The 23,860-nt window shown below is 48.4% G+C and overlaps 1 pseudogene across 1 annotated transcript; it reads right to left on the minus strand.

The window, feature by feature from the left end:
- Positions 1–18,860: 18,860 nt before the first annotated feature.
- LOC308612631 (histone H3.3A-like) lies at positions 18,861–19,962 on the minus strand (annotated as a pseudogene). Its single transcript has one exon. The product of its transcript is annotated as a histone H3.3A-like (transcript).
- Between the last annotated feature and the right edge of the window lie 3,898 nt (positions 19,963–23,860).

Genomic DNA, 23,860 nt, shown 5'->3' on the forward strand with positions numbered 1-23,860 from the left:
AGCCTCCTGACAAATTCTTGATGTTTAATGATAATAATTGGAATGCTTGAACTTCTGTGCATTCCCTGTGAAATCATAGCTTTGTGTTTTTCTGTCTTCTTTTGTGTGTTTTTCCAAGAGACAGATAAAGAATGGCAGTAATCCTCTTCGTTTTGCAAACAGGGAGGCAGAAGCCCAGAAAGGCTTACAGATTTGCCAAGATCACACAGAAAGGCAGTGGTAGAGCCGGTCCCGGAGGCCAAATGTCCTGAATGTCATTTCAGGTTCAGCTGCCTCCACCTCTCCTCTTGCGCTAGCCACCTCTGCCTCCTTTAGGGTAGGAGTAAAATGAAGGGTATGGTGGGGTCCCTTCTTCTGGCCTTGCTTCTCAGCTGCCAAGTGATTAAAGAGGACTTTGAGTTGTACCGGCCAAGGAGATGATTGTAGGCCCTGGCAGATGGTCCTCCCGCCACCAACCTTAGGAAAACCAAGGCTGTAAGGCTCAGAGAAAACTCAGGATATTTCTGTTGCTAGTGCCTCCACAAGGGAGGTCAACCTGGAGAGATGGGAGGCTGTATGCATGAGATTCTGGCCTCCCAATCTATGTGACCCCACCTCTGACACCTACCCTCTCCTCCCCAAAAACCTTCCATGACCCCCAACATTTTCAGTAGGCACAGGATTGATATGCCCAGTTGCACAGGCAGTGCACTGCACAATTTGGATTATGATCTCAATGGCACCCCCTGGAGTTGTACAGTTCACAGCTTGCACAAACATACAGGATGAGCCCAGGTTGTATTTCTCAACATGTTTGAACACTCCAATTGTTTTCACAGCGATCAATGACCTCACAAACCCTTTTTCGAATAAAGAAGATAATTTCTTTTTTTTGCAAGGTAAGAAGATATTTTGAGAAAATTTATTTTATTTTAGATCAGTCTGATTCCAAAGGTTGTATTAGAAAGTGTATATTTCGTAAGATTTGTTATTTTAAAGGCTACTTTTGACCCTTTCCTATTTAATAAGTTATGCCAACTGTTTAATAGAATTTAAATTAATTTTATGAGGAAAATTAAGATTTATAGACAAATGAATTGAAAATATCTTGTTAGGCTTGATTTGGAGACTGAATGTGTGCTGAAATTGTCATTATAGATTGAAATTTAACTACATGCTATGAATTAAAAAATAGATTTGCTTTCAATACATGGGAGTTTAGAATTTTGGCATCTTGTGCTTCATTTTTGTGATTTATTTGGTTATTTTCAAAACACATTTTGTGCTTTGTTTCTAAACGAAGAGGTAAGAGAGAAGATATCTCCTCAAATAACCTATTTCAGGTATGAATAGATGTTATTTCCAAAAGATGAAAGGCTAAAATGGCTATATTTTCTTTTTCCTGTTGGTTTTTGAAGTACTAGAGGCATCTTGATGTTATACACAGATTTTTTTTTTTTTGAACAGGTGTTACATAAACAGTGTAAAAGGTTCAAAAGGTACAGGTGTGTTTTGAGTAGAACCAAAATCTCCTTTCCATGGTCCTTAAAGTGTTCCTGTTCTCCAGGAACAACTGAAGTTAGCAATTTCTTGTGTATCTTTCCAGATAGAATCTATGCAGCTGCAAGCAAATATTTGCTCACCTACATTCTGCTTTGTGTCTCTTTATTTTTATACAAACGAGGCCCTCTCTACAACCAGCTACACCTTTCTTTTCTCTCTTCCTAATAGAACTTTGGGATAATTCCATAATTTATTTAGGCAGTTTGTGACTGATAAGACATTTAGGTTGTTTCTGACCTTTAGCTATTACAAACAGCACTGCAAGTAGACCCCCATCTGCTCACCACTTTGCAATTGCACAAATACATAGTAGGATGAATTCATCTTGCTGGGTCAAAGAATGTCTTAGTTTGCTAGGGCTGCTGTAACAAAGTACTACAAACTGAATGTTGAGCAACAGAAATTTATTATTTCACAGTTCTGGAGGCTGGAAGTCTGAGGTCAGGTGGGGCCCGGTTGGCTCCTTCTGAGAGCTGTCGGGGAGAATCTGTTCCAGGTCTCTTCCATGGCTCCTGGTGGTTTGCTGGCACTTTTTTTTTTTTTTTTTTTTTTTTTTTTGCAGTACGCGGGCCTCTCACTGTTGTGGCCTCTCCCGTTGCTGAGCACAGGCTCCGGACGTGCAGGCTCAGCGGCCATGGCTCACGGGCCCAGCCGCTCCGCAGCATGTGGGATCTTCCCGGACCGGGGCACGAACCCGTGTCCCCTGCATCGGCAGGCGGACTCTGAACCACTGTGCCACCAGGGAAGCCCTGCTGGCACTTTTTGGTGTCCCTTGGCTTGTAGCTGCGTCACCTCATCTCAGCCTTGATGTTCACATGGCATTCTCCTTGTGTGTGTGTGTCTGTGTCCACATTTCTCCTTTTTATAAGCGTAACAGTCATGTTGGATGAGGGCCCCTCTCCACTCCAGTATGACCTCATCTTAACTAATTCCATCCGTAATGTCCTGATTTCCAAATAGGGTCACATTCTGAGGTACTGAGGGTTAGAACTTCAACATGTGAATTTGGTGGGGGGACACAATTCAACCCATAACAAAGGGTATGTGAGTGCTGAGCTTTAGAAGAATATGCTAAATTGCTCTTCATAGAAATCGTACCATTACCTTCCCACCGGTAATGATGAAAACGGCCCATGTCACCATATCCTTGCCCCACCGTGGTCACCAGACGTTTTGATCTTTGTCAACCTAGTGGATGCAAAATGGTATCTCATTGTATTTCACTTACTGTAAGTGAGGATGAAGGTTCTTTTTTCTTACATTTGAGACCAATTTGCATTTTGGGGGCTGACTAGTTGTTTACGTCCTTTGCCTATTTTTCTGTTGAATATTGGTCTTTTATCCTTACTGATTCATAGGAGCTCTTTAAAGATAAGGGAAATTAGCTCTTTGTGATAGATTTCAAATATTTTCCTTTCCTATTCAGCTGTCATTTGACTTTGTATGTGTGTTTCTTTTTTCTTAACTCAGGAAAACTTTTCAATTTTATGTAGAGAAACATCATTTTCTTGTATGGTTTGGGGTTTTTCTGTGATACGTAAGAAGGCCTCCATTCTTAAGATTATGACACAAATACGCCCATTTTTTCTGACACATTTATGGTTTCTTCTTTTTATGTATAGTTAAAAAAAAAATCTGTGGGAGGGAGTTCCCTGGTGGCCTAGTGGTTAGGATTCCAGCTTTCACTGCCATGGCCTGGGTTCAGTCCCTCGGTCGGGGAAGTGAGATCCTGTAAGCTGAGTGGCACAGCCAAAAAAATAAATAAAATAAAATAGGTTGGAATTAATTTTGGCACAGGTGTAAGGTAGGGACCCAATTTAGTTATCCTGGTGGATTCTTGGCGGTCCCAACAGTATTTATCAAATAACTTGTGAAAATTATGATCAGATGTAAGCAGTGTGTAGATAGGAGGAATTTACAGAAATATTTTCATTAACTTTTTTCCCAATTGTATTTCAGCATCAAATTTTGTTTTTTAGGATTTTTGTCTTTAACCAGTGATCTATGATGGGTATAGACTATAAATTTGTTATTATAATAAAAATAATTTTAAATTGTTTCATAGGCAAAGCTATGCCAGGGGCTGGCAGTGTTCAGCTAAGTGATAAAAGGACGGAGTAACTGCGAATCACCGTTTGACAAGCACTCAGTCTCTCAATCATGCAATGCCCTTTAAACAATTAATACAATGTATTTTTTTTTTTTTATTTTGGCAGCACTGCACTGCATGTGGGATCTTAGTTCCTGGACCAGGGATCCAACCTGTGCCCCCTACAGTGGAAGTTCAGAGTCCTAAACACTGGACTGCCAGAGAAGTCCCAATACAAAGTATTTCTTAACTGATTAAAATACAGAAATTGACACAAAATTGAAATTGAAACCCAGTACTGCATTAAAGACATGAATCCCCTGGGAAGACTCCTCAAGCCCTTGTTGGTTCATCTGAGGGGGTTAAGAGTTTGAATCCCAACTTCACCACCTCCTGGCCCTGCCACCTTGGGTAACTTGCTTGACATCTCTGTGCTGCATTTTTCTTCATCTATAAAATGGGGAAAGCAATAAGAGAAGGTTCTGTAGGGTCTGAAGTTTCTGAAGTTTGTGGGGGGATCTTAAAAATTACAAATGTAAAATGAAGCACTGTCCCTGTAGGATCTGGGGAGAGCCTCTCACTTGCAAGATTAAACCTCATTAGCTTTACCACAGACGAAGCTCTGAAAATAGCGTCTTTTTCAAGGGCTGTTGGGAATACGGAGTGCGGCCATGTGGCTGAATCATCTGGCTCTGGTGTGTGGTGGGCCTGACTCCCAGACTACTAACCAGGTGTGTAAGAAACATCACTTTCTTTATGTATAGAAACCTACCTGAAGTTCTGACGCCAAACCCCCAATTCCACAGAGCTGGCAAACACATTCACTTCAGTCATTCTTGAAGTTTTTAATCCACTTTGCTCTGATGGCATGGCGGGGGGCAGAGGTCCGCTTTTCTGTGATCATCATTTGTCTTTGATCATCTGTACCCCCACAGACACCTACACAGACACACAGACACACACACATCATAATTGAAGCATCTGGTATTCCTTTCTGAATTCCCCTTCAACGTGCAGCTCTGTACTGTTTCTGATCCATGCGTGGCACTTGGGGATCTTTGAGGGGTGCCCCAGGAGTGCTGTTTAGCAACTTGTAAGAAGACTGCTGTTGGGGGCTCAACGGCTCTATTCCAGATCATATCTGAGGGAGGCAGTGAGCCGCTGTGGCTAAAAGCATTGGATTGGGTGCCAGACAGGACTGGATTCTAATCCTACAAAGCCTTGTTTTCCTCATCTGTAGAATGGGGAGGATGATAATAATGCCTCCCTCATAGAACTGGTGTGACTAATTAACATCGGGGTATTTGCAAAGGGCTTGGTGTAGTGTCTGACAGGTAGTACACAAGCTCTAGGACTAGAGTTCATCTCTTCACTTTTCATTATTAGATGGGGAAACTGAGTCCTAGAGACACTGGCTGGCTGGGTGAGGTTACCACATAACATTATGTAAATACCTCGGGTAAAGGTGCAGAAAGCATGCTTATTCAATTTGCAGATGACCTAAAACTAGGTATAGCGGCTGGTATTTTAAATGACCAAACCAGGGTTCGAAAGCACCTAAAGCAGACGAAATGATAGACTAAACTCCCTGAAGTAAAATGGAATGGGGATGGATGTAAAATGAAAAGATTTTTCGTGAAAAAGGTTTTGGCTGAAGGTTCAATATAATCAATCCCATGTTAAGATGGCTGCCCCCAAACTAATGTGATCTCAGACTGCATCTTCAGCGGGGTATAGACTGAGGATGAGGGAGGTGATAGCTGGAAGGTTGGGTTCAATTCTGGTTGCCATACCTTTGAGGGGACAGGGAGAGACCAGAGGCCAATTTGTGGAGGGCAAAGGATAGTGAAGAACTGGGGATCCTGACTTCAGAGAAGAGAGACTCAGGGGGCAGAGACGGGAGCACCAATAACCCTGCCTGCTCCAAGGGCAGAACGCAGAGATGACAAGGCACTGAGAACCAACTCTGGCAGAAGTGTCCCACAATGAAAAGGATTGTGTTCATAGGTAGTGAGCATCCTATCACTGGTGGTATGCAAGAAGAATTAGGAAAGGATTCCTGCTTCGAGCTCTCAGTTTCAGCAACAATACTAGACCTTACTGACAAAACATCCTTGTTGGCTATATATACACATATTGTAGTCAACAAATATGTAGTCCATATTTCCCCTATTTTAAGATGTACTTTTTTTTTTTTTTTGCGGTACGCGGGCCTCTCACTGTTGTGGCCTCTCCCGTTGCGGAGCACAGGCTCCGGACGCGCAGGCTCAGCGGCCATGGCTCACGGGCCCAGCCGCTCCACGGCACGTGGGATCTTCCCGGACCGGGGCACGAACCCGTGTCCCCTGCATTGGCAGGCGGACTCTCAACCACTGCGCCACCAGGGAAGCCCCCTAAGATGTACTTTTAAGAAATGAATATTACTGGGATTGTTTTACAATCAGTGTCTACACTTAGTGAATAATGCATCCTTCTTTCTGAAAAGTTGTTATTCAAGCATTTTTGAATCAGCAAAATGAAGTGTACAATTTGGGAAGTTGTTCTGACAATCTGTATTTCATCTTACATTTGCCCTTTTAGAATGTATGTCTTGAACTAAAAGAAATCTATCTAAATAAATGATGTATACTAAAAAAAAAATCCAGCCTTCTCTTCTTAGTGAAGCCATACTCAATCTATTGAATCCAGCAGCTGGTGACATTCCGCCATGTCACTGCCATCCTGGCATCAGAAAGGGAACAGAGACGGGCTATTAAACCGGTTTTAACAAAGTCAGAGCAGAAGGTTGTTGGCTGGGGGGAAAAATTCCACTTATCAAGAGATGTTATTCCTTCAAAGGATGAGAACCTGTTTCTTCATAGAGTTTGGAGGGAGCTTTTTGTTCTGCGAGGCCAACATCTGGATTTGACTATGTCCATCCTCAAAAGGAGATTTCTCATAATGGACCGGACTCCAAACACTCAGAGCACAAGGACCGGTGCGTTCTCAAAAGCAGACACTTCCTGAGACGCGTGAGGGCCCTCGTGTCTCCGCAGCGCCAGCTCTGGAGGTCGGGGGAGGGCCCCGCGCCCTTGACGTCTAACTTTCACGCTGAAAGACTTTCCGTCACCTTCTGCCTCCGCGCCGTACTCCGGGAATTTGGGACCTGAATTCATTTAAAAACACTTGTGGTTTCAGGAGGATCTTTTTTTATAAGGCTGCCAAGGAGATATTACCATGAAAGACCTTTTGAGAGACGAGAAGGAAGGAAGCCAGGCCAAGGCCGGCGCGGGCTGTGCGGTGGGTTTGGGGAGGATGCTACGCGGAGCCCGGCCACCTGCCGACCGTGCAGGCGGGTACATGCCCGCTGAGACGGGTTCGAATTCCGGCCCTGCGGGTCCTTTCCGACGCGACCTTGGGGGAAGTTGTGTAACCTCTGCGCCCCGCGACGCTCTTTCCTGGAGCCCGGAACTGGAACGAAGCCTCTGGAAGCCCTGACATCAGAGGTGACGCGAGTCTTCGCAGGCGATGACTAGGCAAAACCCGTTGCCACTCCCTTTCCCGAGTCCCGGCCGCGCGGCGCGGGCGTGTCACCTCCGGCCAGGTGGTTCGGGCTCCTTCAACAGCTTCTCTACAGCCCCGCACCCCCGCGCCCCCGAGGCCCGCCAGACCCTCCCTGGCTCCTCGGCGACACCGCCGGGCCTCTGATAACACAGCCCGTGGGTTGGGCTGTGGCGCCCCCTCGTGGTGACCGCAGGGAGGCGGGGCACGAGAACGTCATTGCCGCATCTCAACCAAAGGAAGTCCTTTCTGGGGTCCAGCCCCGACCTCTCCTGGGGCCGTTTGAAGCCTGAAAGTCAGGTCATATGGAATCCAACCGTTCCTTTTCGAGGCTGGGCCGGGCCACCTTGAGGCCCAAATGGAAGGGACCACCTGGAGTGGGACTCTGCCAGCATTTCCCTGCCGAAAGGGCCCTTTGAAGAGTCAGACTAAGGACTGTTGTGCTGGGGGTGCATGAGTGGGGATCTCCCCTAGGTGTGGGAAGGACAGAGGGGCCCCCAAAGGAAGGATCATAGCTTAGGGCTTTTGAGGAAAAAAATAAGGACTGGGAGCAGAGCCTGTGCCTGAGGGAGGGTTTTGGTGCATCCCCCAACTCACTGACCTGGTCAGCTTCCCCCCACCTTCTCCTGGGACAGATTTTATCAGTGTTTCAGCAGTAGTGGGGAAGGGCCTCAGCGAGCCATTTTTCTTAATAAAGAAAGCAAGAGGGACTCAAGCACCAGGCAGAATGTCTCAATGATGAGAGATGTTGAACCTCAGAAAAGAAAGCAGACGGGGGACCTTCCCATCGAGGCGAGCCTCCAGGTGAAGTGGGGTGTGGACAAAAGTGAGGCGGCCCCGGAAGCTCCCTGTCTATCCTGAAGGGCCTGTGCCTAGGGTGAGTCCTTGGGGCCCCAGGATGGAAAGACCTCTTGTGAGGTTCTTGGTGGCTCTGGCCCCTGGGGATGGGATGAACCTGGGCAGGTGAGGATGGGCAGGGGGAGAAATCGAGGTCCAGAGTCATTGCTGCCCTCATCCTGGCACACTTGGCAAAGTCATCTTCTTTCACCGCTCAGCTTGCCTCTTTGGACAGTTCCTGTTGTCCCTGAGTGGTCCCGCTGCCCCCCTGTCCCCCAGGTGCTCCCATCACTCCTGTCCTATGATGGTGGGCTCCGAGCCATCCTGCCCTCTGGGCTGTCGTGCTCCGTCCCGGCTCTCTCCTCCAGCACCCAGCATGCTGTCCAGCACAACACCAGTGCTCAGGGAATATTTGATGACTTCAATTGATTTGGGAAGGGCTCCAGGTCCTCCTTGGCTTTAGAATAGATTTGGACAAGGGGAGAAGGAGGCTTGACTGGTGTTGATCTGGGTTGTCCCTCCTCTCTCTGAACTGCCCTGTTTCAGACTCTGAGTCCCCAGGGAGGGTTACTGCCCCCTCCATTTAGACCCCCTCCTCCCACTGCCTTAGGATCCCAGCCTGTCCCCCTCCTCATCCAGCTTGGCCTCTGGTTTCCCGTGCTGGGCCCATCCCCCCCACGTGGCTGCCCTACTCACCCCGGGCTGCCCCCGTGTGTGGCTGCCCCCTCACCCCGTTTGTGTTCTGACACTCCAGGCCAGGCTGTCCCTTTGGGATACTCTCCCCACCCTGCTGGGGCTCTGACACCCTGTGCGAGGCTGCCTCCCCCAACGTGGACCCCTCCTCACCCCGCTGTGACACCTCCCTCCTGTCCGTAGTGGTTCCCCCACCCCCATGCAGATGTCTCCTTTGCTCTGCTGCCCCTGATGGTTTTAGGACTGAATGGTTCAGGAAGGAAGGAAGAGAAGAGGAGGAGCAGAAAAGGTATTTTAACGGTGGAAATTTCTGTGCAAGCAAAACCTTGGAAAGAATATATAAAATAGAGCTACTCTGGTTAAAGAGAGCGAGAAGGGGAGAAGGGGGGAGGAGGGCAAGGGGGGAGGGGGGAGGAGGGGAAAGGGGAGGGGGCAAGAGTGAGCCTGGAGCCCCACCCACTGGGTCCCCCTCTCTCAGAACTGTCATTAAATCCTGCTGGGGGTGGCAAGTGGGAGTAGGGAGGTGTTCCTTGGTGTACCATTTAGGAACTAAGGGAAAAGAATTCTGCCTAGAATAAAAAGGGTGCCACTTTGCAGCCACTAAGATGTCCTCTCTGAGCTTTTCTGAGAAGGTAGCTCCCGCAGACAGAGGGATGGAGCTCGCTGGCAGCCGTTGCTGCTGCCTGGAGGATGGGTCTCTGAGGGGGCCAGAGCGCCCTGGGCAGGTGTTGGGGGCCTGTGAGTAGTGGGTCAGGCTCTGCAGGACACAGGCTGTGAGTTACAGGACTTCTGCGTGCCAAGGCACCGGCCAGATCGCCCCTTCTGCATTTGTGCCCCTTTGTGACCCTCTCTGTCCCCATCTCTGGTCACCTCCAGGAAGAGAACCTGGAAATTCTGCTTCGGTGGCTGGTCAAAAGTGAGCAACACTTCACAGTTTACAAAACAGTTTCATATCCATTCTCTGGTTTGATTTGATCTTTGCAACTGTTGGTAAGGATAGCCCTGTGGCTAATCCCTCCACCCCCAGCTTCCCTGGAGAGAAGAGGAAGTCGAGCATCAAGAGTTGCGTAAATTGCCGGCAGCGGCGGAGAGGAGTCCCGGAGTCCCAGACTCCATTCCCAGTGCCTTCCGGGCACCCTAGGCCTTTCCCCAGCCTCTCCCCACCCCGACTCTTCATCACGCTGACTGAGGTAATGAGCTTCTTTAGCCCAAGCCAAGTGTGAGGTTAGGGCTCCAGGATAGGACTCTGTAGTCAGGCAGAAAACAGGTCAAGGGTCAGGACTTTTTCCCCAGAACCCCGGGGGGCAAGCTCTGAGCCCCCCTCACTGATGTGGGGGATTTGGAGTAGGATGACCATATAATTAGTCATCCAGATTAGAACACTTTAGAGAATGAAAGGGAGCGCTATTAATAATGACTCCATGGCTACAGCCGTGAACAGGGAGGTGAGGTCACTATTATGGTACCACCTGCCCAGCCCCTTCTCCACCTCCACAGCCTCGGACCCCCAGACCTGATGCAGAACGTCGGCCATTTACTGGGCACTTAGCAGTGCTGGACACTCCGTAGAGCTTGTCTTATTAGATTTCCATGACAACGTGTGGCTGATCCACTTATTGTTCCCATTTTATTAATGCAGAGACTGAGGCCCAGAAGACTCTTGCCCAAGAACACACAGCTGGTAAGTGGTGGAGCTGGGCTTTGAACCCAGGGAGCCTGGCTTCCCTTGACAGGATTATAATAACATTTTAATGAATTGGTTTGGCCCACAAGAATTGCCATGGGGCCTTCCCTGGTGGCGCAGTGGTTAAGAATCTGCCTGCCAATATAGGGGACACGGGTTTGAGCCCTGGTCCGAGAAGATCCCACATGCTGCGGAGCAACTAAACCCACGTGCCACAACTACTGAGCCTGCGTTCTAGAGCCCGCGAGCCACAACTACTGAGCCTGTGTACCACAACTACTGAAGCCTGTGCACCTAGAGCCTGTGCTCTGCAACAAGAGAAGCCACTGCAATGAGAAGCCCGTGCACCGCAACAAAGAGCAGCCCCCACTCGCCGCAACTAGAGAAAGCCTGCACGCAGCAATGAAGACCCAATGCAGCCCAAAAAAATAAATTGAAAAAAAGAATTGCCATGGAATGGGGTTTCCCAATCTTTCATCAGACGTCTCCACCCACCCCCGCCGTTCCCCCCACCCCCCAGTCTCTCTTTAGCTCAGGGACATCATTAAAAGGACCTTTGAGTGGTGAGGGGATGTGTAGATGAGGAAGGGAGCAGGGAGTGGAAGAGTAGCAGCAGGATGAGAGTAGTAAAAGCTACCATTAGTTAAACACTTACTGCATACCAGCCTCTGTTTTAAGTGTTTTCAGTGTATTAACCTGTTTAATCCTCACAACACCCCTATGAACCCCAAGTAACATTATGATTCCCATTTACAGATGAGAAAACTGAGGCCACTTGCCCTCCATTATGCAGCTGGTAAGTGGTAGAGCCAGGGCCACCCAGATGGCTTAACCATCATGCAGTTTGTCCTTGAGGAAGAGGATGCTGCTGGCCCAGTGGTGGAATCCCTCTTGCCTGCTTCCTCTAGGACATAGAACCTGGAAATTCTGCTTTGGTGGCTGAAGCAGATGTCACTGACTTCCTTCCTCAGACAAGTGAACAGCACTTTGCAACTTTCAAGGAGGAGGGAGTCCATGGTCTGGCTTTTTGGGGGCGCCAGCCAAGGGTGTCCGACTCCCTCTTTTGCCCCGCCATCTCCCTGCAGGGGCGGCGCAGGCGGGCAGAAGTGGAGCCTGATCCCCGCCGCCCTCCGCGGCAGCTCATTTGTCATTCATTTTCTTTAAAAGCTTCTTGCTCTGTTTTTAAATCTAATTTTTCAGCTGCTTTTTTTATCTTCACTCAAGTTGCTTTAATGAAACAAAAACGTGTCTGTTTCCCTCTGCTGGAGCTGCCTGGGGAATTTCAACATAAAACAAACAAGTTGGCTTTTAAAATTAAAATTTTATGGGTGGCATTTCCTCACTTAATGGGAGGCACAAAAGGCTGGAGCAAAACCAGTTAACACGGGGTTGGGACTCGGTGTTCAGCAAAATTAAGCAGCAGGAGCACAGTGTGCTGGGAGCCGCTAGCTCCGGGGGGCCGCTAGCTCCGGGAGGCCGGGCGAGATGCGCAGACAGGCGGCGTGGAGGGCGGCGGCCGCCCAGCACCACTGTGCACCCCGGACGGCCCCGCACACGTTTACATGCAGCCCTCACCACCCCGTCCCCTGCCCCCAGGACTCCATGCCCAGGTGCCTGTGTGCACACCTGCTCTGTACATTCAGGTGGCAGGCGATTGTGTGGATGAGCAAACAGGGATAGGGAATGGCTGCTTTGGATTCCTGGGGTGCTGGACACCGAGTCTGGAGGGGCATCCGTGAAAGAAGCTAAGGTCTTTGCAAAAGCCAGGATTCACTCGGGAATTAACGCCCCCGGTACAGTATGAGTCCCATACTGTCTTGATCACGGCTGTGCCCCAGGCCCCAGACAGAACCAGGAGTGTGGTAGGCGCTCCACAAACACACGATGACCCAACGAATGACTTCATTCGGGGGAGCTCAGAAGTGGATCACTCAGAGTCCTTATCTCCTACCATGGGACCCTTTTTTTTTTTTTTGGTAGAAATGGTGAAAATGCTACAGGATCCAAGGAGGGAGGGGCAGTCGTGGTGGGATCACCATCGGAGAAGGGCTTTGTGAAACCAGCAAAGGCAGAGTGAAAAGGCAGCCAGGCCAGGGGTCTGGCAGGAGCAAAGGTCTGGAGGTGAGAGGTGGACGTGGTGGCATCTGGCCAGAAAATACAGTGTGTGCAAGCAGAGGACTCTGGAGAGGTCAGAGGCAACCAGGCTGTGAAGTGTGGGACGAGGAGCTTCGTTGGACTTTATCTCATGGGCAGTGGAGATCCACTGCAAGTTCCAAAGCAGATTGATATGCTCAGAGGTGGTTTCTGGGAGACTGATTCTGGAGGCTGGTAGGACGGAAAGGAAGAGTCCAGCCTGGTTGGGGTGGCATTGGTCCAGGCTGAGCTGAGGACCTCAGGCTGGGTGGTCAAGGGGATGTGGGACCTTCCTGTGAGCTGGGGAGCCCTGGAGGAGGAGCAAGTTGGGGAAGTGGAGGTGTTCAGTGTGGCAATGCCAGCTCACCCGCAGGTGTGGACCTGCCTGTGCTGACGACACAGGAAGTAGATTTCACACTGACATTTACAACCCGATCCTGTAAGTACTGGGCCCTGGTGCAACAACCCTGGGGAAACAGGCCTCATAGCTTCAGAGAAAGGGCCTGGGAGACCTCTTTTGCTTCCTTCATCTCCATCCCACCCCCCACCCCCCAAGTGACTCTTTCTGTCCTACAGTGGGGCAGCTTTCTCCCCATCCCTTCTGCCCTCTGACTCCTGATTCTGTGGAGAGGACCACTCTGGTTACTAGAATCACCAGAGCGGCAATAAGACGGGGAAAACCGAGTGTCCCACCGACTCTGAGTTAGGAAATCTAGCTGGTCACCATGACCACCACCAGCAGCCTTAGAGTCTTCCCCAGTCAGGGCTTCAGACCCACAGATGCGCTCCTGGACAGAGTCCTGCAGGCCTCAGACGGACCTCCAGCTGGGGTGTGGGCAGTGGGAGCTGGGTCCTGGCTCTCTTGGGAGGGTGTCTTTGAGGGAACATCTGAGGTTGGAGGAAGGGGCTTCCTGATACAGGTCTGTGCTCTGATCTGTGCCCATCGAAGGGTCGCATCTGAGGCGGGTCTGAGGATCCAGGTGAGGGTCTCTTTGAGACCAATTTGAGAAGCCTGAGGTTTATTTGTAAGTATCTTTGAGGCCTGTTTGAAGGCCTAAAGACTGGTTGGCCTGAGGACCAGTAGCATAAAACCAATAAAAATGTCTCAAGGCTAAGGCTGATATTGACCCTTCTCCCTCCATATAACAAAGAGAGTAAATCTGGCCAAGTTTGCAGCGGGTTCTTATGGCCAGGGGGCTGGTGGAGAGGCCGTCTTTCCTTTGGTGATGGATAAAGTTTACCCCAAACCACAAAACAGTTGGCCAGAGACCCCATTCTATCCCAACAACCAGCTGGCTGACCTCGACAAATCTGGCAAAGGCAATACACTTCTTGAGGAGCACACCACCTACCTGCCCATCTTCCAGGGGAGAGAGACACCACGTGCCCTATCTGAAATGGGTTTTTAAGTATGAATAGCAGTTCACCTGGTGAGCAAGGTGGGAAGGACCATATTGACTGAGTGACACTGGTGAAGACACGGAAATGTGAAACAGTTTTCTGTGGGCCAAGAGAACTACATCAGTTTTCCTGGAGTCGAGAACTTGCAAGAGCTAGCATATGAGTATCACACAAAATAAACTAAGAGAGAGCACCTTGCAAACTGTTGAGTGCTACACAAAATGAAGCCTTGCTGTTACCACCCATCTCTCTTGTTTATCATGGGAACCAAATGAGTCAGTGTGTGAAGTTGCATTGTAAACTGGGAAGTATGAAAATGTTAATGAATATATTTAGAGAGCAGAGAAATTAAGTGTGAGGATGTGGAGATGGAGTAGACAATTAAAATATCTGCTAATTTCTCTCTTGGATTCACATTTTAGGCAATGTTTGTAAACTGAGAATTCTAATTACTTTTCTCCGTCACACCTCTTTTCAGATAAATACGCTGTGCGAGAATTATAGTAGCTATTAAAAATACTGTCAATTTCCTGGTAGATCATTTGGGACTCTTTATATAGCAAGTACCAGAAGACCCAGCACAAACTGGCTTACCCAGTGAAAGGAAGGTGTAGTTTTTATGTGATGTGAAGGCCCAAAGATAGCATGAACTTCAAGATGGGTTTGATCCAGAGTTTGTTAATCCTGATGCTCAGGCTTGTTTCTCCATGTTGGGTACCATTAGTTCCTAGGTTTCTTCCTCCAAATGCTGGGAGAGAGAGGGGCGTCCCTTTGGCCAACCATCCAACAAAATTCCTGAGCTTCGTGTCTGATTGGACTAACTTGGGTCATGTGGATGGGGAATGCCAGGGTCTGTTTGGCATAGGTCTGGGTCAAGCGTCCATCACTAAAACAATCACTGTGGGACACGAGAAGGTAGAATGGACACCCACCATACCTGGGCACTCAAGCGGACCACGGGGCTTCAGGCGTGCAGACCCGGAGTCATGTTGGTTTCTGCCCTCATTGCTGGTTCAGCATCTAAACTCTCTCTTCCCTGTATCTCCTCCTTTGCAGGCGTGATACTGGTCCAGGCCTTGTCCCATGACCCCACATTTATTTTTATTTTTTTGCGGTACGTGGGCCGCTCACCGTTGTGGCCTCTCCCGTTGTGGAGCACAGGCTCCGGACGCGCAGGATCAGCGGCCATGGCTCACCGGCCCAGCCGCTCCACAGCACGTGGGATCCTCCCGGACCGGGGCACGAACCCATGTCCTCTGCATTGGCAGGCGGACTCTCAACCACTGCACCACCAGGGAAGCCCAATCTCACAATGAAATTAATACCATTGTGGGGGTTTTTTTGCTGCTTACTCAGTCCCTAGACTCTTTGCTTGCCAGTACATTTTTCTTGATAGCTGCCCAAAACTTTAATCATAGAAAAGAACACATATTATAGCCGATGTGATGAGACGGGAAGCATGATTACAAAATTTAGCTATGGGAAAATTATCATCATTTGCCAAAGACCCAACTTTATCACTAGAAAACCCAGTAAAATTAACTCAAAACAATTAATTATGGCAAATAAAACAGTTTTGTGAGATGTCGGAAACAAAATAAGAAAAAAACTCTTTTCTATAACAACAATAATCAGTTTAAAAATATTGTAGCAGATTGCCTGGAGAAGAGGGTTTAAACTTCTTCTTCTGTAACTTCATGAGGAAACACACTTGGGGATAGTTGGTTTCTGGAAATCAAGTTGGTTCCTAGTGATGGAGACGCACATGACCTTGAATTAGACCCCTCCCCCCACTCTTTTTAAGAACATCACCATGATGGATCCTTTATACAAGTAAGGCAAATACCACCTGTTTTTCTAGGAAGAGGCCTGGAAGAAGGAATCTAGGTGCAGGAAGGCAAACCGTTGCGGAGCACAGGCTCTGGACGTGCAGGCTCGGCGGCCATGGCTCACGGGTCCAGCCGCTCCGCGGCATGTGGGATCTTCCCGGACCAGGGCACGAACCCGTGTCCCCTGCATCGGCAGGCGGACTCTCAATCACTGCGCCACCGGGGAAGCCCCAATTCTGTTTTGTAATGACTGCATTTAAGTGGTTTGCTCTAGATGTGACCTGGTGTTATTGTTGCCTGGGCTAGGAGCAGAGGGGAATAGGGATTTTCAGGTGGAGAGAGAGAGAGAGAGAGAGAGAGAGAGAGAGAGAGAGAGAGAGAGAGAGAGAGAGGGAGAGGGAGGGAGAGAGGGAGAGAGAAAAAAGAGGAGGAGAAGAAGGGGAAGAAGAGGAAGAAGAAAGAGGGGGAGGGGGGCCAGGAAAAGGAGCAGCCAGTGAGGTGACAAGCAGCCCCCCAGGACTGTGTGTGGAACACATGAGCATCTATCTAGCTTCCCCAGATGCCAAGGTACAATTCTTAAAATATTGTAAACATAATTCTCAGGCACTAGAGAGTGAGCACAATCAAAATTTTATTTAATTCAATGAGAGTTGAGGAAAGCTGATTCAAGGGAGGATATGAGAAACTCGTATGAAAAACAATGATGGAATATGATGACTAAATTAGTTACAAAATTGGTTATTATTCTATAAGGCAATAAAACCCTAACCTTTGGGGTTATTTTCTCCTCTGGACGGAAATCATTTGCACCTTAATCAGTTTTCTACAGTGAACATCTAAGTTTACAGAGCATGGGCCCTGATCAATAGTAATTAGAATGTCAAACAAAGCTGCAGGCCCTAGAGAGTCACCTGACTCTAGGTGGGCTTGTCGGCCAAGTCACAGGATTGGGAGAGAACTCACAACCATCTTTTTGCCGATTTCCAAGTTTTGAGTAGGACTAGGGGAAAGGAATCTCCTAGAGGAATATGCTTTGCACAATGGGAATTTGAGTGTTGGGGGCTCAGAGTCATTATAGATGGACCCCGAAAAGAAATGTGAGCCCAACTTTCACTAAGGTGAAGTGGGGCAAATAAGAGAAGGGTCAGTTGGTGCCAGTGGCTTGGTGGGCTCCATGTGGGGATGAGAAGATGCGCTGTACCCACCCCTGTGCCATGTTTTTATTTATTTTTATTTTTGCCTGCGTTGGGTCTTCGTTGCTGAGCGTGGGCTTTCTCTAGTTGCAGCGAGCGAGGGCTACTCTTCGTTGCGGTGGGTGGGCTTCTCATTGCAGTGGCTTCTCTCGTTGCGGAGCACGGGCTCTAGGCGCACAGGCTTCAGTAGTTGCGGCTCGTGGGCTCAGTAGCTGTGGATCACGGATTCTAGAGTGCAGGCTCAGTCGTTGCAGCGCATGGGCTTAGTTGCTCTGCGGCATGTGGGATTCTTCCCGGACCAGGGCTCGAACCCGTGTCCCCTGCATGGGCAGGCGGATTCTTAACCACTGCGCCACCAGGGAAGCACCTGTGCCATGTTTTGAAGTACCTCTCCTTGGACTCAGAGTTACACTAACCTTTTTATTCTCTGGAGGCTTTTTCCTGCTTTTTTTTTTAAACTAAATTTTTTATTGTGGTAAAATATACATATATATTTACATAACATAAAAATGACCATTTCAATATTTTTAAAGTGTACAGGTCAGTGGCATTAAGTATATTCACATTGTTGTACAGCCATCACCACCTCCATCTCCAGAACTTTTTCATCATCCTAAACTGAAACTCTGTACCTGTTAAACACCAGATCCCCATTACCCCTTCCTCCTACTTCCTGGCAATGACCATTCTACTTTCTGTCTCTCTCAATTCAAATACTCTAGATACCTTATATAAGTGGAACCATACTGTATTTGTCTTTTTGTGACTGGTTTATTTCACTTAGCATAATTTTAAGGTTTATCTCTATTGTAGTAACATAGCAGGACTTCATTCCTTTTTTTTTTTTGGATAAACAAGTGTATTTGTAAATTTAGTCAATGTACATAATTGACCTAAAAACTTCAATAGAAGGATAAATTTTAAAATCACTTGGAAAGCCATCTCTATGAAGTGATTTTTCCCGGGACCTTATACCAGATGACACCATTTTAACTGGCAGAGGTTCCATGAGCTGAAGCTGTGTGTCCCTCCCCTACAGCAAGTTTACCCTAAGGGTTATTATAATACAAACTCCACAAGGAAAAGAAGTTCGGTGTTGTTCCCTCTTGGTAGAGAAGGACTCAACCTAGTTATGAGACCAATCACAACACAAAGAAAAGCTGCACTAACTACTATATTAGTAATAGATGATGCTGGTGTGAATAACTTGTGTTATATTCTAGAGCCCTTATAAATAAATCCCCCCCCCGTTAGTGTCTGCATTATCAGCTAGAGGATTAGTTAACATGTGGTAGAATGAGGACTTATGCAAGGTATAATGTGCAAAGCATTTTACTACGTATGAAAAACAAGTGCAGTCTAATTAGGAGAAAACCAACCGGACTCCATAGCACACACACCTTAATGACAAGACTCCCCACCGCATGTGAATGTAAAACATTTAATTTAAAAATGTTGACACTACAATATATAAAATAGCTATTATAAATGCCCATAGTGTATTCTATAGCTGCCAGGTTTACTTTTTTTTTTTTTTAAGGAAACTGTAAGTTACACTGTGGTTAAGACTTGTATCTTCACCCTTGAAAAAGCCCACATTCTATCACAGTGATGTATGGTCAGACTTAACAGCCCCAATTGTTAAACACTTGGATCAAGTCATAACCAGTTTTATTGCAAAAGGACCCTGTACACATTTATCAATTTTAGTACCTTAACAGCTACCCAACAAGTCATTAACATACAGAAACATGCATCATGAGAAGCAAGAAATATCACCCATCCCTTCTGCATATTAGCAACTTGTCACTCAGTGCTCACATCACTGAGGTCTGTGAACAGTCACTTTTCGCATTCATCCTGAGTGAAAGATGGAATGACTTAAGTACAAATACAGCATATTATAAACAATTTCTTACAGAAGAAGTCACAAAGTAAACCAAAGTATTTTACAGAATTTACTACAAAACACCATAAAAACTTCCTTCACTTAAGCTCTCTCTCCCCGTAGCCGGCGAGCCAACTGGATGTCTCTGGGCATGATGGTGACTCTCTTTGTGTGGATGGCACACAGATTAGTATCTTCAAATAGACCCACCAGGTACGCTTCACTAGCCTCCTGAAGCGCACCAATGGCGGCACTCTGGAACCTCAATTCGGTTTTGAAATCCTGGGCGATCTCCCTCACCAACCTCTGGAAAGGCAGCTTCCGTCTCAGAAGCTTGGTGGATTTCCGGTAACGACGGATTTCTCCAAGAGCAATGGTCCCCGCCCTGTAGCGATGAGGTTTTTTCATCCGCCGGTAGAGGGGGCGTTTTCCCGGACGCTTTAGTGGCCAGCTGTTTGCGGGGCGCTTTGCCAGCCGTGGACTTTACGAGCAGTCTGCTTGGTTCGGGCCATTTTCTTTCACCCAGTGCTGAAGTCTTACACCGCTTCTCCGACCGCCGCGCCGCTTCTGCTGCCCAGTAAAGAGCCGCAGCTGCCGAGCTAATGTTAGAAGCTCCTCCGACTAACGACCAAACGGCTCTGCTCTCTTCATTCCTTTTTAAGGCTTATTAATATTTCATTGTATGTATATACTATATTTTGCTTATTCTTTCATCCATCAGTGGACACTTGGGTTATTTCTACCTTTTGACTATTGTGAATAATGCTGCTGTGCACGTGGGTGCACAAATATCTGTTTAAATCCCTGCTTTCAATTCTTTGGGGTACATTCCTCGAGAAGGGATTGCTGGATCATATCATAATTCTATGATTAATTTTTTGAGGAACTACTGCACTGTTTTCCACAGTAGCTGCACCATTTTACCTTTCCACCAGCAATGCACAAGGGTTTCAATTTCCCCACCTGCTTGCCAACACTTATTTTGTTGTTGATTTAAATAATGGCCATCCTAATAGATGTGAAGTGAAAACTTTTAGTTTTTAAATAATTGCTGAGTGTCACTGGATATTAAAAGAAAGTCTGATTGAGATTCTCTCCCTGAGTTTCAGTTGCCCAGGAATCTCTGTGGCTGATGCAGTCAAAATGAGGTCATTTCGACTTCCAGGACCATTCCTAGAAGAAACAGGAAGGGCCCTTGCTTCTGTTGCTTGTTCCTGCCACATGGTGTCGCTGTTGAAGACTTGTCCTGCACAGTCTGAAGGACATCGCTCACCTGTTGCTACGCTGATGTCTCTGTTGTTTCAGATCCCTCCATGGGCGCCACTAGATCTACCAGAGGAAACAACAGGCCTTGGCTAAGATTACATTTCCTCTATTAAATTAGACAAATATTTACTGAGTGCCTACTCTGTGCCAGGCATTGAGCTAGATCCTCGGAAAACATCAGAACAAAATAGACAATGATCCCTGCCCTTCTGGGGCTAGACAATAAACAATGACCGCAGTAAACAGTAAATTACAAAGCATGTTAAAAGGTGTTAAGCACCATGGGATGATGAAAGAATAAAACAGGATAAGGGGATTGGGAGTGTGTGGTGGGGAGTTGAGTGAGAGCTGCATCACTGGGAAGACCTTGAATCAAGTCTTGAAGGAGGTGAGTTGTCCCTGGAGGAAGAGCTCCAGGTAGATGGGCCAGTCCTATGGCAGGAGTATTTGGGATACGTTTGAAGTCAGAGTGAGTGAGGGGGATGGGAGCAGGAGAGCAAAGCCTTAGGGACCATCATAAGGACTTTGGATTTTACGCTGAGTGAGATGGGGATCCACTGCAGGATTCTGAGCAGAGAAGTGGCTGGATCTGACTTGTGGTTTGTTTTTTTTTTAACTTAAGTATTTATTACTTTTGCAATTTAAAGACTTTATTTTTTGGAGCAGTTTTAGGTTCACAGCAAAATTGAGAGGAAGGTACAGAGATTTCTCATATATTTCCGGCCCCCACACAGGCAAGCATCCCCTATTATCAACATCCCGCAAAAGAGTGGGACATTTGTTACAATCAATGAGCCTACAGTGACATGCTATTATCACTCAGAGACCATAGTTTACATTAAGGTTCACTCTTTTAAAAAAAAAATCATTTATTTATTTATTTTTGGCTGCTTTGGGTCTTCGTTGCTGTGTGTGGGCTTTCTCTAGTTGCGGTGAGCGGGGGCTACTCTTCGTTGTGGTGCGCGGGCTTCACATTGCAGTGGCTTCTTTTGCTGTGGAGCACGGGCTCTAGGTGCGTGGGCTTCAGTAGTTGTGGCGCGTGGGCTCAGTAGTTGTGTCTCGAGGATTCCAGAGTGCGGTTTCATATGTTGTGGCGCACGGGCTTAGTTGCTCCGTGGCACAGAGATCTTCCTGGACCAGGGATCAAACCCGTGTTCCCTGCATTGGCAGGCAGATTCTTAACCACTGCGCCACCAGGGAAATCCGGGTTCACTCTTTTTTTTTGGGGGGGGTAAGCGGGCCTCTCACTGTTGTGGCCTCTCCCGCTGCGGAGCACAGGCTCCAGACGCGCAGGCTCCAAACGCGCAGGCTCAGCGGCCATGGCTCACGAGCCCAGCCACTCCACGGCATGTGGGATCCTCCCGGACCAGGGTATGAACCCGTGTCCCCTGCATCGGCAGGCGGACTCTCAACCACTGCGCCACCAGGGAAGCCCGGGTTCACTCTTGATGTTGCATATTCTATGGGTTTGGACAAATGTATAATGATGTGTATCCATCCTTATAGGATCACACAGAGCATTTTCACTCCTCTGTGCTCTCTGACTTAACGTTTTAAACGTTTCACTGTGGCTTATGTGTTGAGAATGAATTGAAGGGTAAAGGGCAGGGACAGAAGCAGGCAGACCAGTTAGGAGGCCATGGCGATGATCCCGGGTCACAGGCATCATGGTTTACAAAATCATCACAGCCTGGAGCCTGGCCCTCTCCTCAGCCTCCTCAGCAAATCCTCCTGCTCTACCCCAGTCATCCTCTGCTTCAGGGCAGCACTGAAGACAACCACTGGTGATTGAGGACCTACTATATGCTGGGCTTGGCTCAAGGTGCTTCCTGTTGATTGTTTCACTCAGTCTTCAAAGGCATTCACGAGGAAGGGATTGTTCCACAGACATTTCAAAGCTCATGCTATGAATTGTGTCTTCCCCACCCCAAATTCATATGTTGCAGCTCTAAACCCCAATGTGGTGGTATTTGGAATGGGGCCTTTGGGGGGTAATTAGGTTTAGGTGAGGACATAAGGGTGGGGCCCCCATGATAGGATTCGTGCCCTTACAAGAAGAGACATAAGAGAGTTTGCTTCCTTTCTCTTTCCCCTCCAACCCCTTGATCATGAACGAAGGAAAGCCATGTGACCACACAGTGAGAAGGCGGCCGTCGGCAAGCCAGGAAGAGGGTCCTCACCGGGAACTGAATCTGTCGGCACCTTAGTCTTGTACTTGTAGCCTCCAGGACTGTGAGAAATAAATGTCTGTTGTTTAATTCACTTAGTCTGTGGTATTTTGTTATAGCAGCCCAAGCTGACTAAGACAGCCCATTTTACAGACAAGGAAATAGAAACCTCCAAGGTTTGGATGCCCAGGTCACTCAGCTGGGGAGTGGTGGAGCATTGGGCTGGGCTGTGATGGGAGATTGGGGAGCCAGAGAGAACAGGGCTTGGGGGAGTCCTACCTGTGAGGCTGGGGGGCCTGGCACTGAGGAGTTGCAGAGGGACAAGGCTAGGTCTGGGGTGACTGGGCCTGGTGGGCTCCCCGCCCGGGGTGACACCCTCTCTGTGGTTTCCCAGAGGCCAGGCTCTGGCTTTTCCGGATGTGCAGGGAGTCTGCGGGGGTTCCACTGAGGCCCTTCCTTGAGGCCTCCCAGCCTTGCTGGCAGCTCGAGCTGTCTAGGCTGGTGCTTCTGGAGGGGGCAGGTGGTGGTGGTGGTGGTGGGGTGCAAAATGGGGAAGGGAAGGCACCCAATCCTGACTCCCTGGGGCCTGTTCCTGCCCACTCTCAGAGAAGGTGGTGAAGAGGGCAGCATGTTAATGACAGTAATTGCTTTAATTATTTTTTTGTTTTGGAGAGTCATAAAATATGGCAGCTTGCTCAGTGCTAATCATGGTAATTAGGAGGGGCTGGGGGCCGTGCAATGGTCAACGAGGGAGAAGCATCAGCCTGCAAAGACAAAGAGAAGCAAATGGTCAGCCCCCCTTTCTCTTCCCTCCCCTCTTTCCCTCCCCTCCCTCCTATGCCTTTGGCCTTTTATTCCCTCTTTGGCCCACCTCCCTTCGCTCCTCCTCCCTCTGCACCACGCCCTTGGGAGGGAGGCCTCTTTGATTCTGATGCATTGACTGCTGGGTTGGGGGTGGGGTGGACGGTGGCCTCAGCTGGTCTCAGGGATTGGCCTTGGGTCTGGGGGGCGCAGCTGTTCTGGGGAAGGCAGAGGAGAGTCATCACAGGCAGAGGTCCGTGCTGCTTTGGGCTGTTTCCTATGGCGTGCCCATATGGGCAGCTTCACACAGCCTGCTTTGGACCAAACACCTTGACCCTCACAGATCCTCTCCTCTCAGGGGAGAGAGCAGAGCTGCATCCTTGAACGAAGCTGGCCAAGCCTCAGGGAGTGGAAACTGGGCCACCAGCCTGTTTCCCTTACCCCTAGCCAGCTAAGCATCACATGCTCTGCCAACATTTCCTGAGCCACCTACTGTGTGCCAGGCTGGAGATTCAGTGGGGAATCAGACTCCCGGTCAGATGGAGAATTGGACGTGTAAGAAGCAATGACCATCCAGGGGGAATCAGAGGAACAGCACTCAGGCTAAAGGTGCCGACTCTTGGAAACTCAGGGAAGGCTTCCTGGAGGAGGTGGCAGGGCCATCAGGAAGGACTTCCAAGAGGAAGCAGTGTTTTCTGGGTCTTGCAAGGTGAGTAGTAGTTTCCTGGATGTGAGGGGACGGAGGATTCCAGGCTGAGAAGAGGGGAGGGAGGGAGATACAGCTAGAGAAATCGCT

This window comes from Mesoplodon bidens, assembly GCF_964165515.1.
Source record: "Mesoplodon bidens genome assembly, chromosome: 2".
In the NCBI taxonomy this organism is placed as follows: domain Eukaryota; kingdom Metazoa; phylum Chordata; class Mammalia; order Artiodactyla; family Ziphiidae; genus Mesoplodon; species Mesoplodon bidens.